Below are 23,977 nucleotides of genomic sequence, written 5' to 3' on the forward strand. Positions count from 1 at the left end.
ACCACCACCACTCCCAACTAATTTTTGTATTTTTAGTAGAGATAGGGTTTCACCATGTTGGCCAAGCTGGTCTAGAACTCCTGGCCTCAAGTCATCCACCCACCTCAGCCTCCCAAAGTGCTGGGATTACAGGTGTGAGCCAACATGCCTGGTCTGTAAGTATACTATTAAATGTTTGTAATTTAAACAAACTACCCAACTATCAAATGCTGAATCTCTATAGAACTGCATGTCCATAGTGGAAAGTGTGAGTTGCCTTCCCACAACCTATCACTCTTGTCTTTCTTCCTAACTGAAGGCAACCCCTCTTTCTGACCCCATCCACGTGCCTCTGGGGACCTGACCCCTCAATCTGGCACCAGCATGAGTTTGATTTGTACCAAGGTAATCCCATTTCCTCACCCAGCTCCCAACTCTGATTAATAAGGTGGGAGGGGAATTCTGCTATGCAATTCTAGGAAAATGTTCCTTTCTCCCGAGGGACAGCCGAGAAAGAAGGAAACAGTTCTGTGAATATTGCCATAACTCTATGGAGCTCCTGGAACTTCTGCCACCTTCTGGCTACCAACCTGTAGAGGAAACCATCAGGAACTTCAACAGAGAAACTGAGAACCTCAGCCTCTGTTGTCGTGGTTCAGCCACTGAGTCAATGCACTCGGGGACCCACTTGGTGTGTAGTCTTCCTAATGGACATAATGAACCTCTTTTGAATAAGCATGTTGAGACTGCATTTGCTGTAGCTGAAAGCAGTTAATGACAAACACCTTTGTCAATGGTGTGTTGCTGCTATATTTTACATATCCTTATTGCAACACTTATCACCTTGTATTTGAGAAATTGTTTTTTCTCTCCAGGACACTGTGAATTTTTTTAGGTAGGAGTAGTACTTTATTCCCCTGTTAAGTCCAGAATCAGGAACAATGATTGGCACACAGCAAGAGTTTATAAATTCTTGTTGAATTAGATTCCTTGGATAATTTTCAGTATTCTTGTAGATAACTCAATCAACTTGGATATTTCTCACCATTGACTTAAGAAAGCAGAGCAGACACTGTGCTGGGGACTTTGAGCAATGCAGAGGAGTGGAGAATGCCCCCCAAGAATTTAGAAGAGATGGACATTTGCATTATTCTCTGTAATGACTGCACAGTGTGGTGAGTATTGTACTTTGCTATTGGGTATCAATCACAATTGCAATTGGATAACCATAATAGCATACATAGAGAATTATTTTTCTTATATCAATAAATGTAGAGATTTTTTGGCTTTACTTTAGCAGCTCCTCAGTATAATCTAGGTGAATGCCTTTTCCATTTTATGGACATTTTCCTCATAGTTGCAAATGGCTGCTGAAGCTCCAGCAATCACATTCCCATCCCCCCCCCAAAAAAAGAATAAGAAGAATGTAAAAGGAGTAATGACAGTCATGTCTTGCCCTTTATTAGGACAGCAAAACCATTTCCAGAACTACCACCCTTCCATAAACTTATGACAGTGTCTCATGGGCCAGAATGGGATCAACTGGCCACCCCAGGTGCAAGGGAGAATGTGGTGATGGAAAAAAATTAAGCTAGGCATATAATGTTCAGAAGAAAATATGGGTTCTGTAAAGCCAATAAAAAAGTAGACGAGGAATGTTAGGCAGTTTAGAGAATCTGCTGTATTAGATGTACAATGCGCTGTGAAGCCTTTGTAAAGGAAGAAAGAATTGATTTCATTGGGCACAATCACGTGACAGAGAAACCTTAATCTGACCTACAGAGTGGATTTCATGACTTTGCTGTGTGAGTTGTTGGTGTAGACCTTGCACAGGCATACCTTGGAGATATTGTGGGCTTGGTTCCAGACCACGACAATCAACTGAATATTGCAATAAAGCAAGTTACACAAATTTATTTGGTTTCTCAGTGCATTTAAAAGTTGTCTTCATACTATATTCTAGTCTATGAAGTGTGCAATAGCATTATGTCAAAAAAAACAATAAATATACCTTAATTTTAAAAAATCCCTTTATTGCTAAAAGAATGCTAATGCTCATCTGAGCCTTCAGCCAATCATAATCTTTTTGCTGATGGAGGGTCTTGCCTAGATGTTGATGGTGGTTGACTGATCAGGGTGGTGGCTGTGGCAATTTTGTGGAGTAAGACCACAATGAAGTTTGCCACATAGACCAACTCTTCTTTACACAAAAAATTTCTCTGTAGCATGCATGGTGTTTGATAGCATTTTACCCACAGTAGGACTTACTTCAGAATTGGAGTCAATTCTGTAAAACCCTGCAGCTACTTTATCAATTCACTTTATATAATATTGTAAATTATTTGTTGTCACTTCATCAATGTTCATAGCATCTTCCCCAGGAGTAGATTCCATCTCAGAAACCATTTTCTTTGTTCACCCGTAAGAAGCAATTTTTCTCATCTGTTACAGTTTTAACATGAAATTTAAGCAATTCAGTCATATCTTCAGGCTCCACTCTTAATTCTAGTTCTCTTGCTATCTCTACCACATCTGCAGTTACTTCCTTTACTGAAGTATTGAATCCCTCAATGTCATGCATGAGGGTTGGAATCATCTTCTTCCAAATTCTTGTTAGTGTTGATATTTGGTCCTCCTGTGAATCATAGATGTTCTTAATGACATCTTGAAAGGTGCATGCTTTCTGGAGGCTTTCAATTTACTTTACCCAGATCCATCAAAAGAATCACCATCTAAGCCACCTATATCCTTACTAAATGTATTTCTTAAATAATAAAACTTTAAAACCAAAATTACTCTTTGATCCATGGGCTGCGGAATGGATGCTGTATTAGCAGGCATGAAAACTACATTAGTTTCCTTGTACGTCTCCATCAGAGCTCTTGGGTGACCAGGTGCGTTGTCAATGAGCAGTAATATGAAAGGAATCTTTTTGTTCCTGAGCAGTAGGTCTCAACAATAGGCCTAAAACACTCAGTAAGCATGCTGTAAACACATGTCCTGTCACCTAGCCTTTGTTGTTTCATTTATAGAATACAGGCAGAGTCGATTGAACATAATTCTTAAGGGCCCTAGGATTTTCAGAATGGAGTATTGGCTTCAACATAAAGTCACCAGCTGCATTAGCTCCCAACAGGAGCATCAGCCTGTACTTTGAAGCTTCGAAGCCAGGCATTGACTTCTCTCTAGTTATGAAGGTCCTAGAAGACATCTTCTTACAATAGCAGGCTGTTTTGTCTACATTGAAAATCTGTTGTTTAATGTAGCCTTCATCAATGGTCTTAGCTAGATCTTCTGGATAACTTGCTTCAGCTTCTCCATCAGCACTTGCTGCTTCACCTTGCACCTTTAAGTTCTGGAGATGTCTTCTTTCCTTAAACCTCATGAATTAACCTCTGCTAGCTTCCAACTTTTCTTTTGTAACTTCCTCATTTCTCTCAGCCTTCATAGAATTAAAGAGAGTCAGAACCTTGCCCTGTGTTAGGCTTCAGTTTAAGGGAGTGTTGTAGCTGGTTTGTTCTTCTATCCAGACCACTAAAACTTTCCCCATATCACCAAGGAGACTGTTTTGCTTTCTTATCATTCGTGTGTTCACTGGAGTATCACTTTTAATGTCCTTCAAACACTTTTTGTTTGGTTTTAAAACTTGGGTAAGTGTTTGGCATAAGAGGTCTAGATTTAAGCCTATTTTGGCTTTCAACATGCTTTCCTCACTAAGCTTAATCTTTTCTAGCTTCTGATTAAAAGTGAGAGACATCCAACTCTTCTCTCACTTGAACGCAGGCAGGCTGTTGTTGGGTTATTAACCGGCCTAATTTCAGGATTGGTTTTTCTCAGGGAATAGAGAGACCTGAGGAGAGGAGGAGAGACAGGGACATGTCTGCTTGGTGAGGCAGTCAGAACATATACATTTATTAATTAAATTGATCATCTTGTGTGGGTGCCATTTGTGGCATCCCAAAGCAATTTCAATAGTAACATCACCGATCCCAGTTCACCATAATGGATATAATAATAATGAAAACGTTTGAAATATTGTGAGAGTTACCAAAAGGTGACACAGAGTTTGAAGCGAGCACACGCTGTTGGGAAAAATGACACTTGTAGAACTGCTTGAGGCAGGATTGCCACAACCTTCAATTTGTAAAAAATGCATATTGGGGAATATGCACAATATCCCATCTCACAACATCTCACAATAAAGTGAGATGCACTAACATGTGGTGTACCTGGATTATTTTCCTATTGCTGCTGTAAGAAATTTCTGCAAACTTAGTGGCTTAAAACTTAACTTTATTAACTTACAATTCTGAAAGGCAGAAGAAGTGTTGCACAGAGCTCATTGGCCTAAAGCTCAGGTGTCTGCTGGACTGTGTTTCTTTCTGGACATTATAGGGGATAATCCATTTTCTTGGGGTTTCCAGCTTGTAATGAGAGAGGCAGGAGGCAGCCAAATGCCTAGGCAGATAGGGGCAGGTCCTTGGTGAAACCCCATCTCCAAGCCAAAGACAGTGTAAGGCCTAAAAACCAAGCCACAAGTTAAATCCTCAGACCAGATTGAGAACTCATCTTCTTATTTGGTGAACTTTCCTCAGATTGATCCCCACCCTTTACCTATTTTACATATACCTACCCTTTCCTAATTGGTTTTCTACACTGTTCTGCCCACTTTTGAATGGTGTCTTTGCTTTAACCTTTTTTGCACACTCACAAACCAATCAGCACAAACTCTCCATTCTGAGTCCTTAAAAGGCCCCAGATGCAGCCACATGGGGCACTTTCCTGCCTTTGGGTGAGGGAACCACCCCTGTCATTCCATCTCCACTGAAAATTTTCCTTTTGCTTAATAAATTATACTCCACTTACTCTCTGGTGTCCATGAGCCTAAATTTTCCTGGTCGTGAGACAAGAACTTGGACCTAGCTGAGCTAAGGAGAGAAAGACTGCTACACTAGCAGCTGCCTGTATTCCTTGGCTCCTGGCCCCTTCCATCTACAAAGCCAGCAACTCCTAGCTGAGTTCGTCTCATGCTGCCATCTCTCTGTCCTCTCTCTTCTGCCTCCCTTTCCACTTGTAAGTTCCCTTGTGATTACATTGGGACTGCCTGAATAATCATTTTGTTTTTGTTTTGAGATGGAGTCTCACTCTGTCACCCAGGCTGGAGTGCAGTGGCAAGATCTTGGCTTACTGCAGCTCCACCTCCCAGGTTCAAGCGATTCTCCTGCCTCAGCCTCCTGAGTAGATGGGATCACAGGTCCCTGCCACCATGTCCAGCTAATTGTTTTGTACTTTTAGTAGAGACGGGGTTTTACCATGTTGGCCAGCCTGGTTTTGAACTCCTGACCTCAAGTGATCCACCCACCTTGGCCTCTGAAAATGCTGGATTACAGATGTGAGCCACAGCACCTGGCCTTAATCAGGATAATCCTAGGATAATCTCCCCATCCCATGGTCAGATGGTTAGCAACCTTAATTCCATCTGCAACCTTAATCCCATTTTGCCACTGAAAGTAATATAATCACAGGTTCCACAGATTAAGACGTGAAGACTTTTGGGGGACAATTGTCGTTTCAATTATAGATCTCTAGGCTTTGGGGTACATGGAGTAAGGAGGGAAAGAGAAAAAAAATCACTTCACCGGGATCATTCTTCCAGAAGATTGTCATGTAGAACAAGATTGCTCTCTTCAGGGCAAACACAGAACCAAATTACTTTGTTTAAAACTGTTAGTGGCACATGAAATGTGAGCTATTTTTAAGGTGAGAAACCCCAACTAAACTAGAATTAGTTCATTTATTTCCCAAAAGACTACCACTGGGGACATAATTCACTGCTAGTAACTTGCTATGTGAAAATAAAACCAACATTACAAATAAATCAGGGGCAGCTATTTGCATTACAAAGAGCTTCACTTTAGGACTTAAATGAGTTCAACTGACTTAATTAAATATAAGTCAGCCCCTGTCAGTTGTTCCTTTGGTCCCATGTTTACTGGGCCCCAGCTCTATGCTGGGTCCTGAGGACATAAGAGTGTATGGAACTTGACTTGGCCTCTGCCCCAGTATAATGAAGGAAAAATAAGCAAACGATCTCAGAGCCAAACATGAAACTTATCTTTTTATCAGTGACAAGAACTGCTAGGGAGCAGCACATGGTCCCCTAATAGCAGAAGAGGGAAGATTGCATCCCTTTGGGATGTCAAGGAGGCTTCTGTGGGAATGTGTCTACTAATGATAGAGACAGGAGGCAGCAAAATGCCTAGACAGACAGGGATGGATCTCGGTTGAAACCCCACCTTCAAGCCAAAAACAGAATGAAGGCCAAAAGCCCAGACTGCTGATCCCAAATGAAACCCATGACCCAGAGTGAGAACTTCTGTTCCTGTTTGCCTGCCCTTTCCCGATTGGTTCTTTCTGAATAATTCCTTTTAACTAATCGAATGTTGCCTTTTCCAATACTACCTAGGGCCGTAAAAAGCCCCAGACCCAGCTACATGGGGAGGTGAGAATCACCCAACTGCTGGGGTCAGGGACCATCCCCAACATGCCTTCTCCATTGAAATCTGTTCCGTCACTCAATAAAATTCTTCTCTTCCCTCCTCCCTTCAATGTCCCACATATCCTCATTCTTCTTGGGTGTGGGACAAGAGCTTGGGAACCATTGAATGCAGGCACAAGCTATAACACAGGTGAGCAGGGGCATGCCAGCATGGCTGAGTGGGGCCTGGTGGGGCATCACTAGCTGGAGGTCCCCAGCTTGCAAAAGGACTGAGGAGAAATATCTTACATCACTGAGATGTCAAGAGAAGAACAAGTAGATATTTAGGAGGTGCAGAGGGGAGAGGAGAACACCCACAAAAGGAGTGCAGCATGAGCAAAAGGCCTGGGGCACAGAATCTGTGTGAATACCAGGAACCCAAAGAAGGTCCCTGCAGATGGAAACACAAAGGGAGCTGGGGCAGGGAGGAGCTGAGGCTGGAGAAGCGCAGGCGCCAGACAACACTGGGCATCATGGACTCCACTGGGTTGCACTGTCTTCGTTATAAGAGCAAAAGAAAGACCCTAAAGCTGCTGAAGTGTCTAGACGACATGATCTTATTTGTGGTGAAATCACTTCAGCTAGAGTCTGTAAAGCAGTTTAGAGTGTGATTCGATGCCCAACAGAGTGCAGGCGAAAGTCAGTCATGGGACAGAAGAACTGAGAACAGCAGTCACCAGCAGGAGGTCATTTGTGGTAAGGTAGTCGTGGTTATAATGGTAGCAACTGCCAACCTGTGTCAAGAGGTTCTGTTCTTCCAAGCTGTGCCCTGTGCGCTTCATACAAATTATCCCATGAATCCCTTGCAGTAACTCTACAAAGTATATATTAATATTATCCCCATTTTACAGATGAGGAAACTGATGCAGAGAGAAGCAGCTGGGCTTGCCGGCTGCTATACAGATGTACAAGCATCAGGGCCAGGTTTTACACCAGGCAGGCTGACCCCAGAATGCTTGCTGTCGACATGGGGAGTAACTGCCAAGTGGCTGTGGGCATCCCCAAATGATGTTTGCTTATTTGTTTGTTTTTGAAGGAAGGCATTGTAAATAATGTTACTGAAAAATAAATGGGCTCTGATTAGATATGTAAGTGTGTTAGTCTGTTCTCATGCTGCTAGTAGAGACATATCTGAAGCTGAGTAATTTATAAAGAAAAAGGTTTGAGTCCATTAAAGTCATGTCTTACATGGTGGCAGGCAAGAGAGCTTGTGCAGGGGAACTCCCATTTATAAAGCCATCAGATCTCCTGAGACTTATTCACTCCCATGAGAACGGTATGGGGGAAACTGCCTCCATGATTCAATTATTTCCACCTGGCCCCACTCTTGACATGTGGGGATTATTACAATTCAAGGTGAGATTTGGGTGGGGACACAGCCAAACCACATCAGTAAGTATGAATGTTATGCACGTGTACAACTTTAGAATGAGGCATTGGATAGGAAAATGTCTGTGAGCTTCAGGTAAAGGAAGGGACAGTGGCCGGATGTCAAAGGCAAAAGGAGAGTGACCTTGTCATCATTAAGACGTGGGGTCCTTGTGTTAACAGATACTCTGATTTTTTCAAGAGATACCAGAAATCTTAAATTAGATTTGAAATCTCTTTATTTTTATGTTAGCAACTATTTCAGTTTTTAACATTGTGTAAATCAACATTGAAAGAAGCAAAGAGGCTCAGAAACAGAACTTTGAGAACCAATGTAACCTACAGACATCAGGCTAAAACCTCCAGATTTGGTCTGGGATTTGAGCTGCACTGACATGTTCCAGAGGAGTGGTCTGCATGCCGTGCCTTTGGCTTGGTGGGCCAGTGACTGCTGGTTCTTAGTGTTTTTAGCAAACCTTTCAACTTAAGACCATAGGGACCAGCTCTCACTACTTACGACATGGACTTCACATCTGAGCCTAGAGGTGTGGAAGAATGAACTTGCAAAATTGATCATAAGCCATGGCTCACAAAGCCCCTGGCGTATTAAGGGCATTATCAGCCTAAGATGGATGGATGTCTTTCCACCCACCACTAATGTCTCAGCTTTTCAAGGAATCAAAACTGCAGCTTTGAATTACAATTTTAGGAAGGAAACCAATGATAGGGAAAAAGTAAGTATAATTTTTTTCTCCCAAAAAAAGCTGGAGGCCGTGAGTCAGTAATGGTGCGTGGACAACATTCACATTAAACTAATTGGAGTTATGTATGCAAACAGAGTCCATAAATAGACAAGTTGCCTTTGTATCAGACTGAGAAGTCAGGATCATTTTAATGTTTTATGTGATGACTTCTAATCCTAAACACACTCATAAAGTCTGTTTGGAAATATAAGGAAAAAAAAATCAAGTTTTACTTGAAGACACAACGATTTTCTATAGGCAGAAATGAAGCAAGTCTTTCTTCAACTCCAGGTACTACCATGATCTGCCAGTTCCAAATGCTAACATGTTCAGAGAAAGAAAGGATTCTGTTTCACAGTGGAGAAACTGAGGCGAAGGTGCAGGGTCATTTTAGTGAATGAAAATCATGAATCAACACCCACAAGAAGCATTTGCATCCAGACAATGGACTTTTATTACATCTGGAGTGAGCAACACGCTTTCTTTATATGAGATAATTAAGTTCTTAGTTTTGCATGTATTTATTGGTGATGGTGCTAAGAAAAGAACAATGAACAAACAAAAAATGCCCCAAAAACTGGGTCTTTGAGTGTACACTTTGCAGGGATGGATGTTAGGTCTGTTTATAATATCAGTGTCTGTCTTTACCCCAGCACAGTACTGGGCACTTAAGTTGGCTCAAACATATTTTATTGTTTTCCACCAAGGGGTTGCAAGATTTGCTGTAAAGGACAAACCAGGAAATATTTTAGTCTTTGTGGGTCATTCAGTCCCTGCTGCAATTATTTAATTCTGCCACTATAGTGAAAAAGCAACCATATACAATAGTAAATGAATGGGTGTGGCTGTTTTTCAATAAAACTTTATTTACAAAATCTGACAGCCAATCAGATTTTGATTTGGGGCCTTCTTTGCTGTCCCCTGTTTTATACCGTGAAGTTTAGGGTGGTTGGTTATTCAGTGACAGGAAAAAAAAAAAAAAGTTACTAAGAGTGACTTGTGTTCAAAGGCTCCAAGAGTTAGGTTTCAAAATTTTCCTCTGGATTACAAATAAGGTTCAGGAATCAACAACTTTCAGTTAGAGCTTCTGAAATTAACAAATCAATGTTTTAAAATGATGTATTTACTAGTAAGTTTATAACTTACTAGTTGTGAAGTTATAAACTTCACAAAGGCATGTACCATTTCTGTACTTTTTTTTTTTTTTTCTTGAGATGGAGTTTCACTCTTGTTGCCCAGGCTGGAGTACAATGGCATAATCCTGGCTCATTGTAACCCCCACCTCCTGGGTCCAGGTGATTCTCCTGCCTCAGCTTCCCAAGTAGTTGGGATTGCAGGGGCCTGCCACCATGCCAGGCTATTTTTTTTTTTTTGTATTTTTAGTAGAGACAGGGTTTCATCATGTTGGCCAGACTGGTCTCGAAGTCCTGACCTCAGGTGATCCACCTACTTTGGCCTCCCAAAGTGCTGGGATTACAAGCATGAGCCACCATGCCAACCCATTTCTGTTCTATAAACTGATGTCTATCCACATTGCTGGGCACAGAATGCTCAGGTCCATAGATAGTTCTAGCACAGATGCATGTAATTTGTATTCTAATCTCAAGATTTCAGAATTTCTTTTTTGATAAATTTATTTTTCTTATTTTTCTTTTTTAAAATTTTACTTTAAGTTCTGGGATACGTGTGCAGAACGTGTGGGTTTGTTACATAGGTATACATAGAATGCTTAGGTACATAGATTGTTCTAGCACGCACACATCCATGTGATGTGTATTCTAATCTCAAGATTTCAGAATTTCTTTTTTTATTAATTTATTTTTCTTTTTTTAAAAATTATACTGTAAGTTCTGGGATACCTGTGCAGAATGTGCAGGTTTGTTACATAGGTATACATGTGCCATGGTAGTTTGCTGCACCCATCCATCCGTCATCTACATTAGGTATTTCTCTTAATGCTCTCCCTCCCCTAGCCCCCACCCCCCAACAGGCCTCAGTGTGTGATGTTCCCCTCTCTCTGTCCATATATTCTCATTGTTCGACTTCCACTTATGAGTGAGAACATGCAGTGTTTGGTTTTCTGTTCCTGTGTTGCTGAGAATGATGGTTTCCAGCTTCATCCACGTCCTTGCAAAGGACACGGACTCATTTTTTATGGCTGCATAGTATTCCATGGTGTATACGTGCCACATTTTCTTTATCCAGTCTATCATTGATGGGCATTTGGATTGGTTCCAAGTCTTTGCTATTGTGAATAGTGCTGCAATAAACATACGTGTGCATGTGTCTTTATATTATAATGATTTATAATCCTTTGGGTATATACCCAGTAATGGGATTGCTGGGTCAAATGGTATTTCTGGTTCTAGATCCTTGAGGAATTGCCAAGCTGTCTTCCATAATGGTTGAACTAATTTCCACTCCCACCAACGGTGTAAAAGCATTCCTATTTCTCCACATCCTCTCCAGCATCTGTTGTTTCCTGATTTTTTCATGATCACCATTCTACCTGGCGTGAGATGGTATCTCATTGTGGTTTTGATTTGCATTTCTCTAATGACCAGTGATTATGAGCTTTTTTTCATATGTTTGTTGGCTGCATAAATGTCTTCTTTTGAGAAGTGTCTGTTCACATCCTTCTTGGTATTTTTAGAAATTGATGAGGTATAGCTAAATTATTGTGAACGTAGACCCTGAAGACTTGTGTTCTGGTGCTTCTTTTGCCAAAGACCTTGAATAAATCACATCCTCTCTCTGTGCTAAAATCTCATCAGTAAAATGAAGCTGTTAGACCACATCAGTCTTTCCCAGGGCAGAAGACACACACACCTGCATCAATGCTGGGCGGTTTTAGGTTTTAGGTGGCACCAGATACCTCTTTAAATAACATTAAATCACATATTTTCATTTCAATTGTCCTTCAGACCTTTTGATTACATAAAAGAGAGAGACCATTTGGCACCAGTGAATTTATAATATGTTTTAGAGAGAGAGCCAAACCCAGACTGAGAAGCCTCTGCAGAAAAGAGTAGCTGTGATTTTGTAACATTTTATCACATTAATTTGCACAATACTTATTTCCTGTAGTTACTCCCTATGATGGTAGGTACTACTGGATTTCTATTAACAGTGTAATGCAGTGTTCCTGTTTTAAGAAATAAATTAGGCTTACATCTTTAATCCCAGCACTTTGGGAGGCCGGAGCAGGAAGAACACTTGAGCCCAGGAGTTTGAAAGCAGCCTGGGCAAAATAGCGACACCCCATCTTTACAAACTGCTTGCCCCCGACACACACAAAAATTAGCTGGGCATGGTGGCTCCTGCCTGTGGTCCCAGCTACCCTGGAGGCCAAGGTGGGAGGATCTCTTGAGGCCAGGAGTTTGAAACCAGCCTGGTCAACATAGTGAGACCCTGTCTCTACAAAAGAAAAAGTAGGCCGGGCGTGGTGGCTCATGCCTGTTATCCCAGCATTTTGAGAGGCCAAGGCGGGTGGATCACCTGAGGTCAGGAGTTCAGGACCAGCCTGGCCAACATAGTGAAACCCTGTCTCTACTAAAAAAATACAAAAATTAGCCAAGCGTGGTGGCAGGCACCATGCTACTTGGGAGGCTGAGACAGGAGAATTGCATAAACCCTGGAGGTGGAGGTTGCAGTGAGCCGAGATCACACCATTGCACTCCAGCCTGGGAGATAAGAGTGAAACTCTGTCCCCACCCCTCAAAAAACGAAAAAGTAAAAAGTTAGCCATGCAGGGTGGTGCACACCGGTAGTCCCAGCTACTGCAGAGACTAAAGCAAGACGATCACTTGAGCCCATGAGGTCAAGGCTGCAGTAAGCCAAGATCGCACCACTGCACTCCAGCCTGGGTGACAGGGCAAGACCTTGTCTCAAAAAATAAGTAATTAAGTAAGTAAGTAAATACATAAATAAATAAAGATAAGAGGAAAAAAAGAACTAGAGTAAAAGCATAAATTTCTAGACGTAAGACATTTTAAATTCCAGCCCCATTATTCTATCTTTGGGCTTTTACTCCATAGTCTTTGAAGTTAGAAATAACTTAGGGTGAATTTTATTTTTCTCATCTGTCTTCTAGAGTTCAGGTGGCTACATTCTTTGTATACAGACAAGCATTGAAAGAATCCCTTCAGAATCCAAATCTCAGCCTCAGGGGATTTGTTGGATTGTGGAGTTTGGCCCTCTCATGCCCCTAATCAGCCTCCTCATGTGAACTTTATAACTGTGAAGTAGCAGAAGTTTCCATGCAGACCCTTTTACCTGCTGTCAGTTATTGAGGAAAACCTGTCAGGGCCATCGTGTGTCACTGAGTGTCAAACAAAAGTGGAATACGGGTTAAAGGAATTTGCACTTGAGACGTTTGACTGCATTAGAACTGAAGAGCAGAAACTTGTAACTTAGGGAAGACACTTTTAAGATGGCGTGTTTATGAATTGTAAACTCTGCTTTAAGTCAAGTCATGGGGCCATACCCGGAAGACACAGACTAAATTACTATTCATTATCAGAAGGAAATTTAGATTACTCCTATGCATACTTAATTCCCAACATCTCACTGGCAGTAGAAGTTAGTGGGAGTGACTTGTGTTCAAAAGCTCCAAAAATTAGGTTTCAAAATTCTCCTCTGGGTTACAAACAGGGCTCGGTAATCAACAGCTTTCAGTTCAAGCTCCTGAAATTGCAAATCAATGTTCTCTACTTGCTGCTTCCATAAATAAATGTATTCTTAAAATGAACTAAATTGTTTGTAGCATGAACATAAGATAGTTTCAGGAAATTAAAGAGTAAAAATGATTAAGAATCAAAAGATAACTTTTTATTTTGCTCAAATATTAGTATTTCTTCAGAAATGAGATATATTTTATGGAAAACATGTCAATTCACAAATAGGATAGGAAAATGTTAATCAACTCTCCCCCCAACCCTCATCTTGTGCATGTAGAATCTTTCTGAATTTTCCATTATAGGAAGAAAAATGAAAGAATCATCTAGCTTAATTCTCTAGTACAATTTGAATTTGCCACTCACAAATATATGAGCATTTATAATCAGGAATTCACTATCTTGGCTATCTGGTGACTGGAATTTTATTTATTTTATTTTATTTTATTTTTATTTTTTTGAGACAGATTTTCACTCTTGTTGCCCAGGCTGGAGTGCAATGGCATGATCTCAGCTCACTGCACCCTCCACTGCCTGGGTTCAAGTGATTCTCCTGCCTCAGCCTCCCAAGTAGCTGGGCTTACAGGCATGTGCAATCACACCCAGCTAATTTTGTATTTTTAGTAGAGATGGGGTTTCACCATGTTGGTCAGGCTGGTCTCAAACTCCTGGCCTCAGGTGATTCACCCACCTCGGCCTCCCGAAGTGATGGGGTTACAGGCATGAGCCACCGTGCCTGGCCTGAAAATTTCTAAAATTAGGAAAAGAGAAATTGAATTGTGATTTCAAATGACATCCACAAACAGTAAACTCAAATGGCAACACGACCCAGGGAAGCCAGTGAGTAGAGTGGGCCATTTAGAAGACTCTAGAGAGTAATGGAGTGAACAAGGGAACTGACATTCTGTCTATGAAGGAACATCAGGGCTAAACCAGAGGCAACTATTTCCAAGTAAAAGTGAGGGCTTAATGTTGCCAGAAACCATGTGGGGGTTATATAAGTCATATTCTTGAAACTTAGTTAACCTCAGTCCCTGAAAACCAGTGAATAATCAGAGATATCAAGGAGAAGAAGGACACAGTGAGAGTTAAATTTTAAAAAAGTGTTAGCATTCCATTTTTCAATTTGCCTCCTTTCTGAAAATTCTATCTAACAACTGGAACGAGAGGCTGACTGAAGCCTAAGAAAAAAGATAAGATAAAGGATTAGATGTTATCCATTGCTCTAAAATAATTTACCAGCACATAATGCAATTTTGTTTCAGTCATTCACCCCCATTTTATTTAAAGATTTTACTTCAGATATTCCTCCCCTCCATCCTCCAATAATCTTGAAGCCAGAAAAACTAAGTTCTATCACTAGCTTGATCACTTAGAAGTTATGTTGGGTCAGATAAGTAACTCAGATTATTTTTTAGAAATGAGAATGTTACCAATATTTGTATGATTGAATAATTTCAAATAAAGAAATATAATCTCAACTCAAATCATCTTAAAAAAGGAAATTTCTCTTGCCTCATAACAGAGTCCAGCCTACAAAAGGCCACCGAGTTGATTGATTCGGAAGTTCAGTGATATTAAGGCTCTTTCCTTTTCTCTGGTCTACCATCCTGGGCATTTCCTTCAACCTCAAGTAGGTAGCAGGACTGTTGTAGTGGTATCAGGTATTACATCTAGACATGGAACAAGAGAAGTTATTTCTTTCCTATAACTTTCTATGGAACTAATTTTTTTTCATTAAGTACTTCCCAGAAGAAAAACTTTCTTCTTTTTGGAAAATACTAAGTCATCTATCCATGTATGAACCAATCAATGCCAATGAGATGGATTACCATCACACCCATCCATGAAGATAACCCCAAGGCTCATGGTTCTGTGCAAAAGGAGTAGATATCTGAACAAGATTTTGACTCTATTGGGAGCAAAAGAGGATGATGGTTGCTGGGAAGGTTGCCAACAAAGATCACTACACTGGCCCAACTTACTGTTGACACAGTAAAGTGTCCCGCACTTGTATGCTAGGATTATTATCACAGGTTTGTGAATCTTTCCATAAGAAACACATAGTTAACCTTATGAGACCATTCAGTCTACTGCATCAGTTAAGTCTGTATTCCTGGTTTTATTAAAACTGTTGTAACTTAGCAATTCTGATTAGAGCTTAATATAGGGTCATATAATGTTAAAGCTAAAGAAGACCTTGGAAAATTCTTTCTTCAAACTCTGAACTACAAAGGTCCACAGCTTCAGAAGAGAGAACAGGTTGGGTAAGAGGACAATACTTTTCTAAACAATCTTAATTCATGTAAGTCTATTGCAAAATCTACATTAGTCACTGAGAGTTTTCCCCATATGTATCGCTGGGAAACATCATAGGAATGCCCCTTATCTCTATGTTTATAGCTTGGCGTTCTCATCAATATCGAAGTGTGAAAATAAAAGGCATTTTGGGTTGGTACGACATTTAAAAATATTAACTGATATTTCTTCTAAGTATTTCATTTCATCTCATGATCCTTCTTATATTTGAAGATTTGGCTTCTGACACACTCATTGCTTTGGAGAGGACGGTTAAGTCAGAAAAAAGACTTTTGAGACTCAAAATTCTGGACCCCGATTCTGCTTGGAGCCAAGATAAAGTGAGAGAAGTAATATTTACCCTCTCCCTTGAAACAGCTGGAAAGTCACACAAAATATATGAAATGATTGTTTTTAAGCTATTGAACATAAAGCAATGAACAATGATCTCTGAGATAAGGAACATGAGATGAACTCTATGATTGCTCTAGCTTAGTGTTTGCAGAGAGATTCCAGATCATGGTGCAGAGGAGAACCCAGGTAGAACTTGGGAGTCTTGAGGACATTGCAGTGAACAGTACCAGAGTATAGAGAGTTACACTGATACAGAACGCTGGAGATTTGTGGAGAAGAGACTTAGAGTAAACAGATAAGTACTAATGACTGCCTGTGTGTGAGGAGAGAATACTTATGAACTTCTTCATAAGTCCAGTATTTACCCTGATACAAGAATATTACAAGAAAAGACTATTACAAAACAAATGTCATTCACAGATGCAAACATATAGAGATAGATGAAAAAAATGTATCAAATAGAATGCTAACAATATATACCAAGGAAAAATGCATCATGACAAAGTGAAGTTCTGGGAATGCAAGGTTGGTTTAAAGTAAAAAAATCAATCAATGTGATTCAATAAATTAACAAACTGTATTAGTTTGTTTTAACATTGCTATAAAGAACTACCTGAGACTGAGTAATTTATAAAGAAAAGAGGTTTAATTGGCTCATGGTTCTTCAGGCTTTACAGGAAGCATGAGCTGCGGGAGGCCTCAGGAAACTTAGAATCACAGTGGAAAGTGAAGGGGAAGCTTGCATGTTCTATATGGCTGGAGCAGGAGGAAGAGAGTAGTGGCAGGTGCTACACACTTTTAAACAACCAGATCTCATGAGAACTCAATCATAAAATAGCACTAGGGGGATGGAGCTAAACCATTAGAAACCACCCCCATGATCCAATCACCTCCCACCAGGCCCCACCTCCAACACTGGGAATTATAATTCAACATGAGAGTTGGGTAGGGACAGAGCCAAACCATATCACAAACTAAAAGAGAAAAGACACATGATTATCTCGGTGGATGCACAGAACGTATTTGAGAAAATCCAACACCTATTCCTAATCAAAACCATCAGCAAACTAGTAACTTCCTCAACTTGATAAATGGCATCTCTGACAAGCTACAGCTAATGTCATAATAAATGATGAGAATCTGGATTGTTTCCCACTGGAAATAGGGATGAGAAAAGGATGTCCACTTTCACTACTTCTCTTCAATATTGTGCTAGGAGTTCTAGCCAGTACAGGAGGGTAAGAAAAAAAAAGATATCCAAATTGAAAACTGTCTTTACAGATACTATGATTATTTATTTAAAAATGGAACCAACAGAAAAGCTACTAGAACTAATAAGCAAGTTGAATAAGATTGCAGGATATAAGATCAATATAAAATCCAAGTGGATTTGTATATAATGGTTTCCCTTTGGAGGCTCCTTGGCTCTTATACAAATTTTTTCTAAATTATCTTCTGAAAAATTCTAAATGCAGGCATTGGGAAAAAATAGGTGTTTCCTTCTCCTTCACTTAAAAAGTAACTGAAGATATTCAAATGGTTCCTCCTACAACAAAGGAAGCCCTATATGAAAATTTAAAGTTTTATTTGAATTGAAATGAAAAAGTATGTCCTGTCTCTTATGTAGTGGTATGGCTATATCAGCATAAGTAGGCACCTTATCCAAAAAAAAACCCCATCTGGCCACTACCTCTCACAAACTGAGCCAGCTTTTATGGATCTTGTCCATAGAGTCCCATGAGGACAAGAGCAATGACTTGCCCCTGTCTCCACCCTCTGACCGTTGCAGGGTTATGGGGAGAGCAGACACTCAGTTGAACTTTAGTGGAAGTGTATGTGAATTAAATAAGGGACTTCTGGAAAGGGAGAACTCGATGTCCTGAAAGAACTACTTAACCTTCTGGCATGATTGTTTGTAGGGACATTAATTGCTTGCTATTGAGAGTTTCCCAACAATTTGTGTAGGGGATCAGTCAGAATGGTAGGAAAAACTGTAGAGAAAGTACACAAACCTTCTGAAGGTTGGAAGGTTCTGCAGAGCCCCAAGGGACAATGGCTGAAGGCAGCTGTTCTATAACCCTGAGGCAGAGTGCAAGGAGTAGGTACAAGGGAGTTTGGGGGAATTTATCTTAAATAAGCTTGTTTACTTATGTTGACCAGGAACTGACCTTTGATTATCTGCATGACGTTCCCTGAAAGGAGAACAATAAATGTTAATTACCTACAGGTTGTGTTTGCTCCAGGTTTTCGGCATTGTGCCTGCACTGAATAAAAACAAGCAGCTCCAACTTCTCAGGGCTGCTCTCTGGCCACTAGAGCCAGGCAGTCACCTAGCTGCTCTTATGCTGCATACCTGTCTCTGAGTACTTGCTTCATCCATCGGCCAGGGTCTGTGGGACAGACCAGGCAGGTGGTGCCCCATGTGAGGAACGCTGCAATGGATTGCAAGGGAACCCCTGAAAACAAATATGAAGTGACTGAGCAGTAAGTAATTGGTGCGCGCTGGGGATGTCCAAGTTCGAGGGGATTTTCAAGCTAGGGTTTCACCATGGGACAACAATTATCAGCTCAACAGCAACAGTATATAAAGTATTGAAACAGCTGCTTAAAGCTAGCAGAGCCTCGGTCTCAGAGGCCCAATTAAGGGACCTAATGCAAACTGTTGTTTTCCACAACCCGTGGTTCCCAGAAAAAGGCACGTTAGACCTAGAGCTCTGGGAACAAGTGGGAAAAAAATCTTAAACAACATCGTGTGCAAGGGCAACGGGTCCCAGTAACATCTTTAATGTTATGGGCCTTAGTTAGGGCTGCTTTGGCCCCACCCTACACAGAAGAGCCTAAAAAGGGAGGGGAGGAAGAACCATCATCTACCTTATCACCTCCTCCTCCTCCCTCAGCCCCTCCATTATCAGGTAAAGGTGCCACAGAGGAGAGAAAGGTTCTCCCTGAGTCCCCTCCTCCAATAAATTAGAAAAAAGGCAAGGGATACACTACAGTTATGGGACCCTGTCTTAGGCAAGTGGCATTAGAAGGGGAACTCTTGTCCTGCCTGGTGATGCAAGGTCAACAAGGCAATCAGTTACATGAACCCGTTACTTTCAAGACTTATAAAGAGATAAGAAAAAGCATTAGAGAAAACGGAGCTGCTAGCCCATTTATGAAAGGATTAATTGAGGCCATAGCAGATAATCTCCATATAACCCCATGGGACTGGTCAGTGCTAGCTAAAACAACTTTAGAGGCCAGTCAGTATCTCCTCTGGAGGGCAGAATATGATGAGTTGTGTGAACAACAAGCCAACCAAAATCAATTGGCCAGGCAAAACGTAATGGCTGCTATGCTGTAGGGGAGGGGTCCCTATGTCAATGTACAACAATTAAATTTTGTCCCCCAAGCCTGTGCACAAGTGTCCTTATGTGACTGCAGGGCTTGGGACCAAATTTCTGGAGGTGGAGTTCAACAGGGATCTTTTGTAAATGTTTGACAAGGGCCTCAGGAGCCATTTGTTGAATTTATCAATCGGTTAACCCCAATTAAGAGACAAATTAGTCATGCCCAGGCCGCTGATATCTTATTGTTGCAATTGGCTTATGAAAGTGCTAATATAGACTGTTACAGGCAATGCAGGCAATCAGAGGAAAAGCAGCTATCTGGTGGGAACCGCATAACTCTCTCACTCGATCTGGATTTACTAGCACTCAGAGAGCTGAGGTTGGAGCCCTAATATTGGCCCTGGAAACCTTTTCTGTTCAGCCCATCAATATCGTTAGTGACTCTGCTTATTCTGTTTATTTAGTGCAAAACCTTGAAACAGCTCTCATTAAATCCACTCTTGAGCCCACCCTGTGTGCCCTTTTTCTCTGACTTCAGCAATTGTTGGATCAAGGAACACATCCTGTTTTTATCACACACATTCAGGCCCACAGCTCGCTGCCTGGTCCGCTGGCTCATGGCAATGATCAAGCAGATTTGCAGGTCATGAGGTCACTACTTGACCAAGCCACACAATCACATCTATTTTTTCATCAGAATTGGAGAACTTTAGCTAAACAATTTCAACTTACCCAAAGACTAAAGAAATTATTTTACATTGCCCAGATTGCCAGCTCACAGGCACATCCCCTCCTTCAACAGGTGTTAACCTTAGAAGACTAGAACCTAATGAGTTATGGCAAACAGATGTTATGCACGTCCCTGAATTTGGAAAACTAAGGTATGTACATGTATCTGTTGATACCTATTCCCACTTAATTAGTGCTCATGCTCTTCCTAGAGAGTCAGCCCAATATGTCATTAAACATCTTCTCTTAACCTTTTACATTTATGGCATGGCCCACAAAGATTAAAACTGATAACAGTCTGGCTTACACTAGCTCACAATTTCAAAATTTTGTCACACATGAAATGTCCAACATTCCACGGGTAGCCCGTATAACCCTCAAGGACAGGCCATAGTAGAATGTGCCCACTCCACCCTTAAAAATAAGCTCAGAAAACAAAAAAGGCAGAATATGAGTAAGGACCCTGCAACACTATTGGCACAAGCCTTATTTACCCTTAATTTCTTCAATTTAGATGATAAATTTCAATTAGGTATAGAAAAGCGCTTTGCAAAAATCACTCAAGATATAAAACCTTCAGTTTTATGGAAGGATGTAAATAGTAATATATGGTGTGGTCCAAATGATTTGCTAATGTGGGAAAGAGGATATGCTTGTGTTCACACCCTGTCAGGTCCTCTTTGGATTCCAGCACGAGGCATCAAACCATACCATGGCATGGCTAGGACCCAACCCGGTACCAAAATGAAGAAAATGACCCTACAGGACCCACAATCCCGGATGATGTGGCTTCCTTGGACGACACAGGCCCTGGACATTACCTGGGGGATGCTGAAGAAGACAACTCAGGAGGCCAAGCAAATCCTGCTCCAGGCACAGACACCATTCACTCCAGGTAATGTGTTCCTTGCTATGCTGTTGTACATTGCAACTCTCGTAGGGTATTAAGCTTTTTTATTCTCTCACTTTGCCTGCTACCTGTAACTGCTACACTCTATTGGGCCCATCTTCTAGATCTGCCTTTTTTCCCACCCTGTTACTTGGGCAGACACTCCCTTCCCAGGCTCTAATAACGTGACTGATTGGCTAGGAGGGATTGACATACCCCCAGTGGGGTCCCTCAGTAATGGCACACATTGGACTGAGGTGCTAAGTAACACTACATATCACACCTTGATTGGAAAAGAATAATACTGATTATACTCATGTTTGTCTTATGTTATTTACTGGTTCTGGGATGTAAAGCCGGAACACAAGCTGTAACTGCTGTGCCAGTCAAAACTGTTGCTGTGCACATCTGTATGCTTCAATCAACAAAACCTAGTGCAAAAAAAAACCCCAAAAAACAAAAAAAAAACCAGAAAAGAGGGAGATGTGGGGGATCGCTCAGAGTGGTGGGAAAACTATATGGAAAGGACGCAAATCTTCTGAAAGGTCGAAAGTTTCTGCAGAGCCCCCAGGGGAGAATAGCTGAAGGCAGCTGTTCTATAACCCTGAGGCAAAGGGCAAGGAGTAGCTACAAGGGAATGTGGGGGAATTTTTCTCAAACAAGCTTGTTTACTTATGTTGACCAGGAACTGACCTTTGATCATCCACGCGCATGACTCTTCCTGAAAGGGGAAACAATAAATGTTAATTACCTACAGGTTGTGTGGGCTCCAGGTTTTCGGCATTGTGCCTGCACTGAATAAAAGCAAGCAGCTCCAGCTTCTTGGGGCTGCTCTCTGGCCACTAGAGCCAGGCAGTCACCCAGCTGCTCTTATGCTACATACTTGTGTCTGAGTACTCATTTCATCTGTTGGCCAGGATTTGCGGGACAGACCTAGCAAATTTGAGTCCATTTAAGAATGAAAAGTAACACTGGTAGCAATCATTTGAAAATGTGTCAGAATACCGGTGACACATATACACCAAAAGTCCATGTAAGATACCAACAAGTAAGTCAGGTCATTCACAAGATAGTGAAGTTTCAGAATCAAGTCACTAAATTCACAAATAGTAGGTTAATTATCACATTTATCAATCTTTTATGATGATCTAAGAGTAAGCGAACTGATTTGTGAAAGTCACTCATTTGGTAAGACCTGGGGCCAAAACGTGAACAATGATTATTCTTATAGCAGATTTAATGGTTTTTCTGCTATATTAGATGAAAGATATCTCCTATCTGTCTCCACACCATGTTGAATGAGGAATGCCACCTGCCACTGTCTCTCAATCACAGTGAATAAGAGACACCATCTGCCTCTCTCTTTCCATCCTTTTGAATGTGGAGGGACACCTTCCTGCTTCAGGCCTGTTGGGCGTTTCTTAGGGCATGGTACTCCTTCAATTTCTCCCTACATGGGATCCGTCCAAGCTCTCAGATGTGACAGTGTTTTTCACTCCATACTCCACAGAATTCATTACTATTATCAACTTGAACAACGTGCCTAACATATACTCCATTTTTCTTGAGAAACCAAGAAATTGGCCAGGTGCAGTGGCTCACACCTGTAATCCCAGCACTTTGGGAGGCCAAGGCAGGTGGATCACCTGAGGTCAGGAGTTCGAGACCAGCCTGGCCAACATGGTAAAACCCCGTCTGTACTAAAATACAAAAATTAGCTGGGTTTGATGGTGTGCGCCTGTAATCCCAACTACTCGGGAGGCTGAGGTAGGAGGATTGCTTGAACCTGGGAGGCGGAGGTTGCAGTGAGCAGAGTTCATGCCACTGCATTCCAGCCTGGGCGATAGAGCAAGACTCTGTCTCAGAAAAAAAAAAAAAAAAAAGAAACCAAGAAGTTCTATCAGGCATTTTCTCAATGGAACCTGTGAAAATAATTAAGAACTGTCAAATAAAAGGGTGATTTTTGAAATTCTATTTGCAAATATTTAATATACTTCTGTTGTCAAATAATGGAGTCTTTATCTCGTTTTTAATACCTGGGCTTAGGAAGCCCACCCACAGTGAACACAGGCCTTTTAGGTCAATCTGATAATTAAACCTGAACCAGGGGCTATATGCTTGGAAGATGACAGGTAATAATAATGATAGCAACAACACAACAATAACTTTTAGTGAGTGATATCTAGCAACAGGCAGTGAGCTAAGTCTTTTACATCATGGTCTAATTTATTGTTAGGATCCAAGGTCGCATGGTAGGAAGGGAAGCCAGGACCTGAATGACACGTGTATGCCCCTGACCCTGATACTGCACAGGAAGACAAAGCCTTGTATCAGCAAGTACCAGGGCATTTTGCAAATGTGGGGATAACATTTGCTGAGATGTGAGCTGGATTTTGTTTTTCACTAACTTAGAAAATATTTCGTGGGAAGCTGAAAACTACAATTCCCTTTCTCCTGCCTCCTTTATATTAATCTTGGCTATTAATTTTAACTAAAAACAGAAGTTAATAGCTCCAGTTGGCAGTTTAATAAGGAGCCTTGTTAGGGTGGGAGGTGGGGAAAGGGCCTGTAATTTCCAAAGGCCACCCCAGGCTTCATAATTCAGTAGGAGGACTCACAGGACTCGGCATATAGTGTTATGCTAAGTTACCTTAACAACATAAAATCGAGTTGTTCTCTCAGGCTGTTTACTAAGAAGTGCAAATAAATTATCTAAATATTAAAAAATGTTTATTTTAGTAGTGCCAAGATCTGCTGGTTTATAATTATGGCTAAGTTTTACTACCACAAAAAGATATGAAGGACAGTCAGCCAACATAAAAGGTGGATGGTGTGAAGTCTGGGGGAGACGAGCCTCAACCTCTCCCCATGGAGTCACACAGGACACAATTCCCCAGCAAATACAAGTGACAATGTGTGTGAAATCTGCCAAGTATAACAGAGAAGTCCATTAGAGACTTAATGCCCAGGATTTTTACTAGGGGGCTGATTCCATAGGCACCCTCTTCCTGGCAGGTACTAAAATTCCAGAAGGAAAACAGGTGTATGGCAGGGATCGTATTATTTGTACA

General features: G+C 41.1%; 1 long non-coding RNA gene across 1 annotated transcript in view; it reads left to right on the forward strand.

The window, feature by feature from the left end:
* LOC130540689 (uncharacterized) overlaps positions 1 to 23,977 on the forward strand; it is a 60,102-nt gene that overhangs the window by 28,968 nt on the left and 7,157 nt on the right. The window contains exons 5-8 of the long non-coding RNA XR_008954681.1: positions 15,837 to 15,943; positions 18,184 to 18,440; positions 20,091 to 20,169; positions 20,709 to 20,912. This is a non-coding gene — a long non-coding RNA (uncharacterized LOC130540689). The remainder of the gene's footprint in view (positions 1 to 15,836; positions 15,944 to 18,183; positions 18,441 to 20,090; positions 20,170 to 20,708; positions 20,913 to 23,977) is intronic.

This window comes from Pan paniscus, chromosome 10, assembly GCF_029289425.2.
Source record: "Pan paniscus chromosome 10, NHGRI_mPanPan1-v2.0_pri, whole genome shotgun sequence".
NCBI lineage: Eukaryota > Metazoa > Chordata > Mammalia > Primates > Hominidae > Pan > Pan paniscus.